This window comes from Schistocerca americana, chromosome 1 (assembly GCF_021461395.2).
Source record: "Schistocerca americana isolate TAMUIC-IGC-003095 chromosome 1, iqSchAmer2.1, whole genome shotgun sequence".
Taxonomy (NCBI): domain Eukaryota; kingdom Metazoa; phylum Arthropoda; class Insecta; order Orthoptera; family Acrididae; genus Schistocerca; species Schistocerca americana.
In genome coordinates, this window is record NC_060119.1 from 460794194 (window position 1) to 460808096 (window position 13903).

Below are 13903 nucleotides of genomic sequence, written 5' to 3' on the forward strand. Positions count from 1 at the left end.
TATTTAGTCATCAGGAGCCCACAACATTAAATCAAATTTTTAGCCGCAAGAATGTAATCCTAAACACAAAAAGTGGAGCCAACAACACAAAGAGAAAATGAAAATAAGTAAAAAGTTTTTCTTTTGTATATCTTACACCTCTCAAAAATAATGAAGAGACTAAGAGAATTTTAATAGTGATGTGTGGGAGGGTAAGATTACAGGCAGTACGTAGAGGATTTTAGTATATTCCTACAGTCATCATTTAAAAGTTGTTCTTGAAACTTTGTTAATAGAGTTCTTGGGACAGTTTACATCTATCTTCAAGAATCTTTCAGTTTAGTTCCTTCAGTATCTCTGTAACTCTCCCACACATCAAACAAACCTGCCGTCATTCATGCTATCCTTCTCTGTATACATTCAATATTCCCTGTTATTTCTATTTGGAACGGGTCCCACACACTTGAGCAAAGGTCCAGAACTGGTCACGAAGTGATTTGTAAGCAGCCTCCTTTGTAGACTGATTGCACTTCTCCAGTATTCTACCAATAAACCAAAGTCTATCACCTGCTTTACCCATGACTGAACCTATATGACAATTCCATTTCATATCCCTTCAAAGAGTTGGCTGATTGCAATGATAATATCATAGGATACTATGCCTTTTTTTTTCATTTTGTGAAGTGTGTAATTTTACATTTCTGAACATTTAAAGCAAGCTGCCAATCTTTGCACCACTTTGAAACCTTATCAAGATCTGACTGATTATTTCTACAGCTTCTTTCAGATATTACTTCGTTATAGATAAATGCATCATCTGCTAAAAGTCTGAGGTCTAATATACAACATGAACATGATCCTCTAGGATCATAATCAATTTTCTTATACATGGAATCGCTAACATATCTTATCAACATATACTCTATGAGGTAATAATACTGCTGTACCACTATGTCAGGATCCTCTCACAGGTTTCATAGTGCATCAGTTTTTGTGGTTTTAAGTTATTGCTTTGAAGAGCAGCTTTCAAAAGAGCACAGCAAGTTTTTCTTCTTGTTTCTTCTGCAGCATCCATAGGGAAGGTGTCGTATGGCTTCAACACCACTCACAAAACTTATTGAAGTTGGTGTTCTAGATGTAGGTGAAAAATTGTTCTTTTTCTGCCACAGACAGCATCACATTGATCAAATTCTTCTTTGTGAAGTTGACAATGGAGTGTTGTGCAGATACCCTCTGTGGCACTGACTGCTCAAGTGATCAGACAATCAAATTTTGATGTCTGTCAAGAACTTGCATCCTTAAGAAGCCCATAAAACTTGGACGAAGTCACTCTGTCAACCCATTCCCACCATAAAGGTGAGAGATGTACTGCAACCTTCAGATGTAGGTGGACCAATTCTTCTGTAATGCCATAGACCTTTGTCTCATACAGCAAATCCTCTCTCTGACTCTATCACAACTAGCCTTCTCCATAATTGTTCATGTAGCAGTAATCTTAATAAAATGCATCAATATCGTCATGGTTGCAACATCTCAAAATATGTTCAAGGACCTCAAAAGTTTTGCTCTCATATTACAGAAGGCTGCAATTTTCTTTTTTAAAAAAAAAAAAAAAAAAAAAAAAAAAAAACCTTGTCAGTGTGGTATGACTTATATAGGCCATAATAACATGCACACCAAACATTCTCTCTGCACTTGCCTTTTGCAACCAAGCAAATCCACAATTGGCAAATATTGTATCTCCACCATATGTTCAATGGAGAATGATAATACAATAATTTTGATCACAGCAACATCACTATTGGACCCCATTATTAAAGAGTTTGTGGAAATACACAACACAAAAATCTGGTGAACCATGACAGTGACTACCAGATGGATAATGTTTGGAATCCTATCATCTCCACGATATGCTGAAATTGAAGATGACACAGCATGCCGATGGCCACAGTGAGTGACAATACAAGACAAATGAGTTCTACAGTTCCACTAGAGAGGGTGCTGCTACCGAGTAGTGTGGTCCATCTGTCAAAATGATTTTGGCACATGTGCATTACACTTACAGCATACAGCATATTGCAGAATGGAGGACACCTTAATCAGTTCTTGATCACTCACCTGAAGACGAATGGCATGTGTCCAGTCAAAATATTGTGGTGCGTAGTTGACAAAGATTGGCAAGGCTGATATTTCTTTCAACACTCAATTCACCAGAAAATTTTTAAAATTTGTATCAGATGCCTTACAGGTAGGATGGTCTCACATGTCTGGAGTTTTGAAAAGATATGTGGTAAGAGAGAAAAATTCTTGAGTGCTTTAAGCTTTTCATTGAGATTTCAGGACCATGACATAATGCCAACACTTGCCAGAGTGATACATTTCAGTAAGACTGCCACTGCATCGAAAATTACAGAGGAGGATGGTCATGTTATGGTCAAAGGTTGGATACCATGTCAGAAGAACTGTTGCACTTAAAATGAAGGTTGCAACATATCTCTTGCTTGAATCATAGGATTGAGCTGATAGAGTGACTTCAGAAAAGTTTTATTGAATGCATTAGGAAGTAAGTTCTTGGCAGATGTTAAAATTTGACTCTCTTGGCACCAGAGCAGTTGTCCAACAGCAGATAACATGCCATGCTCTTTTGAAATCTCATTATCAACACACTAGCTAAACCTCTGAGGAGGGTTGCACTATGAATTCTCCAAAAGGATGCTGACATAGTGGTGCTGAAGGCTGATAAAGATAATTCAGTGATTTTGTTACCTCTTAGCATGTATGTTGACAAGATATATAATCTGCTAAGGGATTCAATCTTTAGGAAGACTGATTACAGTTCTAACAGCACAAGTGCAATGGAAGACTTCTGCACTCCTGAATTCTACCTCATTATATTTTAAAAGAAACAGTCAAGAGGTTGCTTACTGCCAAGACTTTCTAAAATTCATAAAGAAGGTTCACATTTATGACCAATAGTGTGCTATATTGGTTCTTCCCACATATAGTTTATCCAATGTCTTGTTTCCTTGCTGAGATCATTGATGGGCAAATGCTCACATCATTTCCGAAACTCAGCTGATTTTATCAACAGACTGAGGTGTCTGCTTCTAAGTAGTTTGGTCTGTTTAGTCCGCTTTAACGTAGTATTTCTTCTTACAAAGGTTCCTCTCTCAGATTCTTTGGCACTAATTGGTAAAAAGTTTCAGGTGGACATCACTGCTTTATTTTGGCATGCTCTTTCCTCAACCCGTTTTCTGTTCAATCATGAATATTTTGAGCAGAAAACACTGTTTCCATGCTGACCTCTCTTTCTACCCAGGTAGCCAACTTTTAAGTGGAGGACTTTCAGGAGATAAAACTTGAATCAGTGACCCCTAAGCCAACTGCATTTTGGAGGTATGTGGATGATGCTTTCAGAGTGTAGTCTCGTGGAGAAGATAAATTAATGAAGTTCTTACATCACCTTAACTGCATTCAAAAGAAATCCAGTCCACTATGTAACCAGAGAAAGAAAGTTTTCTGTCTTTCTTGGATGTTTTGGTTAAATGGATGAATGACGACCCTCTGGGCCATTCATTTTAACCTAAGCCCACTGATACCAACTTGTATTTACAATCACTGGTTTGTCATCATGTGTAGTAAACTATGAGTGTGCTTAAAGTACTTGTACACAGAGCTTACAGTCTCAAATGCAGATAGTTTGCCTAAAGAGCTTGCTCATCTATAGACGGGGTTCAGTGAATATGGGTATTCTTCCTGGGAGATTAACAGGGCACTAGCAATTAAAACCAAGAGTGCATCCTTGGACAAAGAGAAGAGTACACTGGGAAAATCTCTAGCCTTTCTTCCCTTAGTTGCAATGTTTTATAATTTTCAGGTGAAAGCAGTTTTCTGCCCATCATCTAAGATTGCTGAACTGCTAGGATCAGTTAAGGACAATTTGTTATTGTGAGAGGCTGGAATTTACAAATACCTAGCCAGTGTGGTATGGCTTATAAGGGCAAGAAACCATGCACTGTGGAAGAACGCTGCACCGAACACCAATATTGCACCGAACATCAAAGCTGTACAGAACATAAATGCTGCATTCGCATTTCAAAACCAGGCAAGTCTGTTATTGCCAAACATTATATACATCCACTGGACATTCAATGGAGTATGATAAAACAATAATTTTGGTCACAGAAACGTCTTCCTGGAATTCCATTATTTAAGAATCGATGGAAATAAGAAAGCTGGAAAATCTGATTAACTGTGATGGTAGTTACCAGTTTGATGATACATTGCTATCATCTCCATGATTTGCTCAAATTGAAGAACCATGGACCTTGCCATTGGTGGGGAGGCGATACAGATAGCCATACCGTAGGTGCAACCACAACGGAGGGGTATCTATTGAGAGGCCAGACTAACATGTGGTTCCTGAAGAGGGGCAGCAACCTTATCAGTAGTTGCAGGGGCAACAGTCAGGATGATGGACTGACCTGGCCTTGTAACACTAACCAAAATGGCCTTCCTGTATTGGTACTGCGAACGGCTGAAAGCAAAGGGAAACTACAGCTGTAATATTTCCCAAGGGCATGCAGCTTTACTGTATGGTTAAATGATGATGTTGTCCTCTTGGGTAAAATATTCCGGAGGTAAAATAGTCCCCCAGTCCGATCTCCGGACGGGGACTACTCAGAAGGACATTGTTATCAGGAGAAAGAAAACTGGCGTTCTACGGATCAGAGCGTGGAATGTCAGATCCCTTAATCGGGCAGGTATGTTAGAAAATTTAAAAAGGGAAAGGGATAGGTTAAACTTAGATATAGTGGGAATTAGTGAAGTTCAGTGGCAGGAGGAACAAGACTTCTGGTCAGATGAATACAAAGTTATAAATACAAAATCAAATAGGGGTAATGCAGGAGTAGGTTTAATAATGAACAGGAAAATAGTAATGCGGGTAAGCTACTACAAACAGCATAGTGAATGCATTATTGTGGCCAAGATAGATATGAAGCCCACGCCTACCACAGTAGTGCAAGTTTATATGACAACTAGCTCTGCAGATAATGAAGAGATTGATGAAATGTATGATGAGGCAAAAGAAATTATTCAGATAGTGAAGGGAGACAAAAATTTAATAGTCAAGGGGGCCTGGAACACGACAGTAGGAAAAGGAAGAGAAGGAAACGTAGGAGGTGAATATGGAATGGTAGTAAGGAATGAAATAGGAAGCCGCCTGGTAGAATTTTGCACAGAGCATAAATTACTCATAGCTAACACTTGGTTTAAGAATCATGAAAGAAGATTGTATACATGGAAGAAGCCTGGAGATACTAGAAGGTATCAGATAGATTATGTAATGGTAAGACAGAGATACAGGAACCAGGTTTTAAATTGTAAGACATTTCCAGGGGCAGATGTGGTCTCTGACCACAATCTATTGGTTATGAACTGTATATTAAAACTGAAGAAACTGCAAAAAGGTGGGAATTTGAGGAGATGGGACCTGGATAAACTGAAAGAACCAGAGGTTGTAGAAAGTTTCAGGGAGAGCATTAGGGAACGACTGACAAGAATGGGGGAAAGAAATATAGTAGAAGAAGAATGGGTAGCTTTGAGAGACGAAATAGTGAAGGCAGCAGAGGCTCACATTGATAAAAAGACGAGGGCTAATAAAATCTTTGGGTAACAGAAGAGATATTGAAATTATTTGATGAAAGGAGAAAATACAAAAATGCAGTAAATGAGGCAGACAAAAAGGAATACAAACAACTCAAAAATGAGATCGACAGGAAGTGCAAAAATGGTTAAGCAGGGATGGCTAGAGGACAAATGTAAGGATGTAGAGGCGCATATCATTAGGGGTAAGATAGATACGGCCTACAGGAAAATTAAAAACACTGTTGTAGAAAAGAGAACCACTTGCATGAACATCAAAAGTTCAGATGGAAACCAGTTCTAAGCAAAGAAGGGAAAGCAGAAAGGTTGAAGGAGTATATAGAGGGTCTATACAAGGGCGATGTACTTGAGGACATTATGGAAATGGAAGAGAATGTAGATGAAGATGAAATGGGATATATGATACTGCGTGAAAAGTGTGACAGAGCACTTAAAGACCTAAGTCGAAACAAGGCCCCAGGAGTAGACAACATTCCATTAGAACTACTGAAAGCCTTGGGAGAGCCAGGCCTATCAAAACTGTACCACCTAGTGAGCAAGATGTATGAGACAGGCGAAATAACCTCTGACTTCAAAAGAATATAATAATTCCAATCCCAAAGAAAGCAGGTGTTGACAAATGTTAAAATTACTGAACTCTCAGTTTAATAAGCTATGGCTGCAAAATACTAACATGAATTCTCTACAGACGAATGGAAAAACTGATAGAAGCCGACCTCGTGGAAGATCAGTTTGGATTCCGTATAAATTTCGGAACACATGAGGTGATACTGACTTTAGATTATCTTAGAAAATACATTAAGGAAAGGCAAACCTACGTTTCTAGCATTTGTAGACTTAGAGAAAGCTTTGACAATGTTGACTGGAACACTCTCTTTCACATTCTGAAGGTGGCAGGGGTAAAATACAGGGATCGAAAGGCTATTTACAATTTGTACAGAAACCAGAAGGCAGTTATAAGAGTCGAGGGGCATGAAAGGGAAGCAGTGGTTGAGAAGGGAGTGAGACAGGGTTGTAGCTTCTCCCCGATGTTATTCAATCTGTATATTGAGCAAGCAGTAAAGGAAACAAAAGAAAAATTTGGAGTAGGAATTAAAATCCATGGAGAAGACATAAAAACATTGAGGTTAGCCAATGAAATTGTAATTTTGTCAGAGACAGCAAAGGACTTGGAAGAGCAATTGAACGGAATGGACCGTGTCTTTAAAGGAGGATATAAGGTGAATATCAACAAAAGCGAAACAAGGATAATGGAATATAGTCAAATTAAATCGGGTGGTGCTGCGGGAATTAGATTAGGAAATGAGACGCTTAAAGTAGTAAATGAGTTTTGCTATTTGGGGAGCGAAATAACTGATGATGGTCAAAGTAGAGAGGATATAAAATGTAGACTGGCAATGGCAAGGAAAGCGTTCCTGAAGAAGAGAAATTTGTTAACATCGAGTATAGATTAAAATGTCAGGAAGTCGTTTCTGAAAGTATTTGTATGGAGTGTAGCCATGTATTGAAGCGAAAAGTGGACGATAAATAGTTTGGACAAGAAGAGAATAGAAGCTTTCAAAATGTGGTGCTACAGAAGAATGCTGAAGATTAGATGGCTAGATTACATAACTAGTGGGGAGGTATTGAATAGAATAGGAGAGAAGAGAAATTTGTGGCACAACTTGACTAAAAGAAGGGATTGGTTGGTAGTGAATTTCTCATGCATCAGGGGATCACCAATTTGATACTGGAGGGCAGCGTGGAGGGTAAAACTCGTAGAGGGAGACCAAGAGATGAATACACTAAACTGATTCAGAAGTATGTAGGTTGCAGTAGGTACTGGGAGATGAAAAAGCTTGCACAGGATTGAGTAGCATGGAGAGCTGCATCAAACCAGTCTCTGGACTGAAGACCACAACAACTACAACAACGAAGATAATACAGTGTGTCAATGGCCATGGTGTCAGCAACATTAAGGACAGCTGAATTCTGCAGTTCCACCATGATGGTGCTGCCGCCATGTAGTATGGTCCATCAGTCAAAATGATTTTTATGCATGCACGGAGTACTCCCAGCATGCTATATATATCACAAAATAAAGACTGTCTTCAACAGTCTTCGATGGCTTGACTGAAGATGATTGGCAGGTGTCCAATCAAAATATCATGGAGTGTAGTTGACAATGACTGGCTCCAAGGCCACACAGAACAATTTAGTTTACAAGTTGAACATATACGAGACATTAATGACCATGCATTTATTAAGATTCATTTAATTTTTTACATCAGTCAGTGAATGGAAATAAGCTGGAATGGCATCTACAAGCAGAAGCTTCCAAACTAACATATACGAACAGCTTACAGTAGGAACAAAAGTAAGAGGCTTTTACTTTCTACAATAATCAAGAGAAGAAATAACCTGGCAGTTCCTTTGACATAATGTGAGGTACGACAATGACAAATAATTTATACGTAAATTAGTTTAATAGTGAAACAGAACAAATAACTGTCAACATAGTTGGCTAATAATAATCATTATTAAATTGTTCGCATACCTTGTAGTTTTTAGGAGGCCATTAATGCAATACAAGTCTCCCATGCCTTCTTTTTCCAGTTTCCCACCATCTCAAAAAGTCTCACCCTCTGTCCACAGAGGAGCATTCCCCTCAGGACTGGAGCAACTGAATTATATTCACCACCTGCATTTCGACTACCTCGTCATGCCCTGAAGTGAGACACGTCCTGCCCACTATCCTTCCCACCCCTCCCAAAGTGGTATTCCGCTGTCCACCAAACCTACACAATATATTCATTCATCCCTACACAACACCTGCTCCCAACCCCTTACCCCATGGCTCATACCCCTGTAATAGAACTAGAGGCAAGACCTGTCCAATACATCCTCCCACCACCAACTACTCCAGTCCAGTCACAAACATCACCTATCCCATCAATGGCAGGGCTACCTGTGCAACCAGTCATGTGACCTACAAGCTAAGCTGCAACCACTACGCTGCTTTCTATGTGGGCATGACAACCGACAAGCTGTCTGTCTACATGAACAGCCACCAACAAACTGTGGCCAAGAAACAAGTGGACCACCCTGTTGCTTAGCACGCAGCCAAACTTTCCCTGCTTGCCCGTAACCCTTCTGGACTCAACCTTTGTTAGTCATTGTCCTCTCCCATCCAGCCCCTTCTCTGTTCCCATTCCAGCATTACACAGCTCTCATTTCTCCACCAAACCCAGTCTTTTTACTTCTCTCCTTTTCTGCTGTCCCCACCCCCTCCCCACCTTTCTGCTTTCTCTGTCTAACCTCCTGACTGCACACAGCTGCCCTACCCTCTTTCCACCACGTTCCTCAGTGCTCCCCAACAGCATATCACTGTCCGCCACACCTGCCCTACTATCCCTCCCCCCAGCACCCCAGCCTCCTCTTCACCCCCACCCATTCGCCACTCCCATCATGCACCGGTGCTGCTGCTCACAATGTGGCCTCGTGTGTGTGTGTGTGTGTGTGTGTGTGTGTGTGTGTGTGTGTGTTTGCCATCTAATTCTGAAGGTCTTACTGGCCAAAAGCCATTATTTGTGACAGTTTTTTTGTTGTGTCTATCTGCGACTCAGCATATCCACTATATGGTGAGTAGCAATCTTCCTTTTCGTAATATTGTTATTCTGTTCACGTGTTATCAGTGAACTATCAGCATTACACTTGGCTTTCTTGTATGCTATGTACAATGTGTGTGTAGCCATTTGACCCACCCAGGTAGCCAAGCGCACTTTTGAGCCACTTCCAGGATTCGGAAAGGTGATCCTGCCCCAGCTTGAATCCATCTCATCGATTAATGACGAGGACTGGTGACCAGCCAGCTTCGGTTCTCCTGTGCCACTGACTCTAGCCGCCCGTGTGCAGCGCCCTCTTTGGCCAATACAGGCTTCTCCCTGTTCTCCGTCACCCTTGCTGCCCACTCCTCATTTCCTTCAACCACATAGTTCTTCATCCCATTTTCCTTCCTGTCTGTTGCAGGTGTTCTGTCACTGTCCTCTGGACCCTTCTCCCTTCCCTGGACATCATCTCCTCTGAGTGAGCCTCTCACTTGTCTCATGTATAGGGATTTTTCATTTCCAACCAGCAACTACATAGCATGCCATCATGCTCCTTCGTCTTGACCTGCTCCATGCTGTTCTAAGCTGGTTGTGGGTCCTGGACATCTAGGACTGTGGTCCTCTGCTATGTACTCCATGGCCTTCCTCTCTCTGTGGAGTGCCAGCCTCTTCTCTTTCAGCCCCTCCCCTACTCTCAGCCTTTCTGGTTGGACATCACCTGGGCTCCTGTCCTCTGGGCCAGTTCTCTCGGACAGCTCTGTGGTCTCCTCTGTGGGGCAGAGGGGTGACATATCTTCAGCTGTCATCTCTGCCACTGCCACTGTCTATGCAGTGAGATGGCTATGCCATCTCCTCCAAAGGGAAGAGAACTGTGGCATGCAACTGGTATCTCATGATCCAGCCACAAGCTATGCAACCGAGTGCTGAGGGTTGCTGTCCTGCCAAATGCCTGCAAGTGAGTGCTGTTCATTATTGCTTGCAACAATCACTGTGATATTGACAACACTACATATAGCTGGAACTAGCTTGCATCCACAAGCCACATGACAACAGACAGCTTCCCAGTATTCATCTGCCTGGTGACCTTTACACAACACGACCTAGCAGCTTACCGGCAAGTGCGAGTCCCAGCCTGGACATGTGTGTTCTATTTCAAAAGTACCTAAAGTGTATTCCTCCAAGTCCAATGCTTGTTATCAGAGCCTTGGACATTGGCAGCGCGGCCCACACATTAAGACACTGCTTTTACTTGTCAGTTGGTTTCTGTTGCTCACATTACTGTGGACTTCTCTGTAATAATGAAGATCTAAGGCTCTACTGTTCTTGGCTACCTGGCCACCTTTCTCTGCTTGTGCATGCATCACCCACAACAGGATACTTTAGGTGTGGTAGCTATCACTCTGGATATGGTAAACATCACCAACAAATATTACCAAACACAGATGACCGCAAGGGCGAGCAGCCGGAGAATGGATAGTGGTACAGTACAAGGAGCTTTCATTGTCTTGTGGGAACTCAAACACTAGTTTGGAACCATGGACCAACAACATGATTATTTTTTTCTGAGATCTATAAGTGATCAGTCAGTGAAAACACTGATTTTTTTTACCACAAAAGAATTATCATAGATAGAGACAAGGGAAGAAGCATACTTACATTAGTATTTACTTCAAAGAGCATCAGATAGAATCAAAGGAACTATCCCAGCATTCTCAAAACTGTAATGATCTGTCAACTTTTACACGTTTCATCAAAGTTCTATAATAATAATATTTCATAACTATGTGATATCGTTCTTGTAAACAATTTTTTTCTCTTCTCATGTTCCTCTATCAGGTACAATGCCAGATGCAAAGGAGAGTCTTACAGCTATATTTTCCTTGTTGACATTTTTATCCGTCTTTAGTACATTGACTCATAACTATATTCTTCATTTACAATGTTTTTTCCTTTTTTGTATTAGTTCATAAGCAGATTCCATTTTTTTAAGAATTTGTGTCTGCTCTAACCAACCCCTAGAGGTCTACCATATGTTTAATGCATGAGAAAGTAAGTATGCTGTGCCCATAACAGGCTAAGGCTTTAAGGGTTGGCAGCAGTGAGCGGTAGATGGACATCCACTGACCAGAGCGAGCATCGCAGGAACAGAGTAGTATGTAAACAAATGTTGTAGAGCTCAGTTGCACGAAATACGTCAGTAAGAAATCTCACCAAGCACAAGTCATGTGCTGTGATCTGCATCCTATTTGCACAAGAAATAACACCTACCAAAATTTTTTCGCAACTCAAAACAGCCACAGCAAAGCTATTGTGAACAGAATGAATGTGCTGAAGTTGTGCAGGCAGACCAAATGTTTATGATGACCAGAGGAGTGGAAGACCTTACATTTTGACCGAGGAGCTGGTGCAGAAAATCAAGGAAACTGTTCATGAATACCACCAACAGACAATGGATGAAATTTCTGTGATGTTTCCACAACTCTCCAAAACTCTTATGTGAGACATTCACAGAAATGCTGAGATACTGCAAACTGTGTGCAAGATGGGTCCCAAAACAGCTTACAGAGCAGCACAAGAAAAATCAGGTCAATAGCACCCATGAGTTTTTTGGGTGAATTAAATCAGGTGAGAATTTTATGAGCCCTATTGTGACTGGAGGTGAAATGTGGGTGGCTCATATGTCCAGGACAAAGAGACAGTTTTCACAGTGGCGTCTCCCCTATTCCCCATCAGCTGAAAACTTCAAAACCACAATTTTGGACAACAAGGCATCAGTCTGGTCAAATTTCTGCCTCAGGGGGAGACTACCAGTACACAACGATAGTGTGAGACCATAATCATACTGAAAAGGATAATTCAAAGCCAAAGTAGGAGAATGCTGATGAGAGGAGTGTGCTTGTTGCAAAACACCCATCCTCCCATTGCTTTAGCCACGTGCTCTTACTTTGTTAGAATGTTTTGTAGCATGCACCCCCCCCCCCCCCCAACTTCATATTCCCCTTATTTGACATCTTCAGATTACCATCTTTTCGCCTCGCTGAAGGCACACGAGTCAAATCAAATTTTCAACTGACAAGCAGGTGCACAGGAAGAGCTTCTGAAGTGGGGGCAAGAAGCTAGCAGAATAGTTCTTTGAGGAGGACATAAAGAAGCTTGTGACACATTTTACACTTATTTCCTGAACCTGCCTCGTAGAGTAACACTATTTAGAGATCATAGGCACAGACATTCGGATCATCAGTATTTCCCCCCCCTCCCCCCCTTCATGTAAGTGATTACTGAACATAACCTGACAAGGTATGAGGCTGCAGATTGTATAGCTAACCTACTAATACACATTGGCCATACCCCACCCACAGAGGAGTGGGGAGGGGAGGGGGAGAGAGAGGGAGGGAGGGGGGGAGGGAGAGAGAGAGAGAGAGAGAGAGAGAGAGAGAGAGAGAGAGAGAGAGAGAGAGAGAGAGAGAGAGAGAGAGAGGGAGGGAGGGGGGGGAGAGAGAGAGAGAGAGAAAATCGGGGCGGGGGGGGGCACTGGATGTTTTACACTTTTTATTTCTAAATATAAATAATTTTTCTACCACGTTATATCTCATTTTAACAACCACACGTCCTCATGTTTATAATTTTTCCATTTTTAGTTATTTGATTCACTTTTCAGAGTCTTCAGTGATAATTTTTAGTAATTTGATTTAGTAAAGCCTTTTAATATTTTTATAGACCATTGGGCTTCCAGATGACAATCCCACACCAACAAATATTTTCAAAATTTTATAAAACTGAGAAAAATGCTTTTGCGCCAGATTGCTGTCATACTATCATTCCACCTTACACAAGGTTTTAAAACTTAAGTAGCTTATCAGCACTTATAATTTAAGGCATTGTCACTGCAGCTGATCATTGTCGCAAGCACGGATACGAGGCTGCCTTCATGTGTCAGGACTGGCATGAGCAGCTAGACAGTGCCGTATCATAATGTAAATTGCCTTATGCGAGAACTGGTGGTGTTTCTATCAATTATTTATTGCAATATGGTTTGAATATTGTGAAGAACTGGACTGCATCATTGTGTAACATTACTAAATAATGTGTTTTCAAGTAAACATGTTTACTGACAGAACAACAACAGTACTAATAAACTTTAGAGTACTTGGTTGCAGAATGTATTCTGAACTTACTCATTCAATAATGAACAATCAGGAATTAGTTCTGCCCACACACTTTGATTAGCTGTTATCAAATGTAAAGTGCAATTGGTTATTTTACTTAAAGACTTTTCAGAATGTGCTTTGTTAACTATTTAGTTAACACTTTTCACATACGATCTGTTACAATGTGGACAGTGTGCAGCTGCAGCCTGTGTACTGTCACAAGGTGACTGAGTGATATAACCCACAACAAATTTTATTTCGTAATGCACACTGTATAGATATATTAAAACACTAGACCTGTAAGGCCTTCCAGTTGAAACTGCCGACTCCCGCATACAGAAAATAAAGACATACGGTGTATATTTCGGTGTATAATAACTGACACCTGTCACAGATTTTGCAGAATAATTTGTAATCTAAACTTTTGTGTCATCAGACTTTATACAAATTGAACATGTTCACAGTTGCCTGAAAATTCATTTTTCTAGGTAACATTTCCGAGGAACTCCTTGAACAAATTAT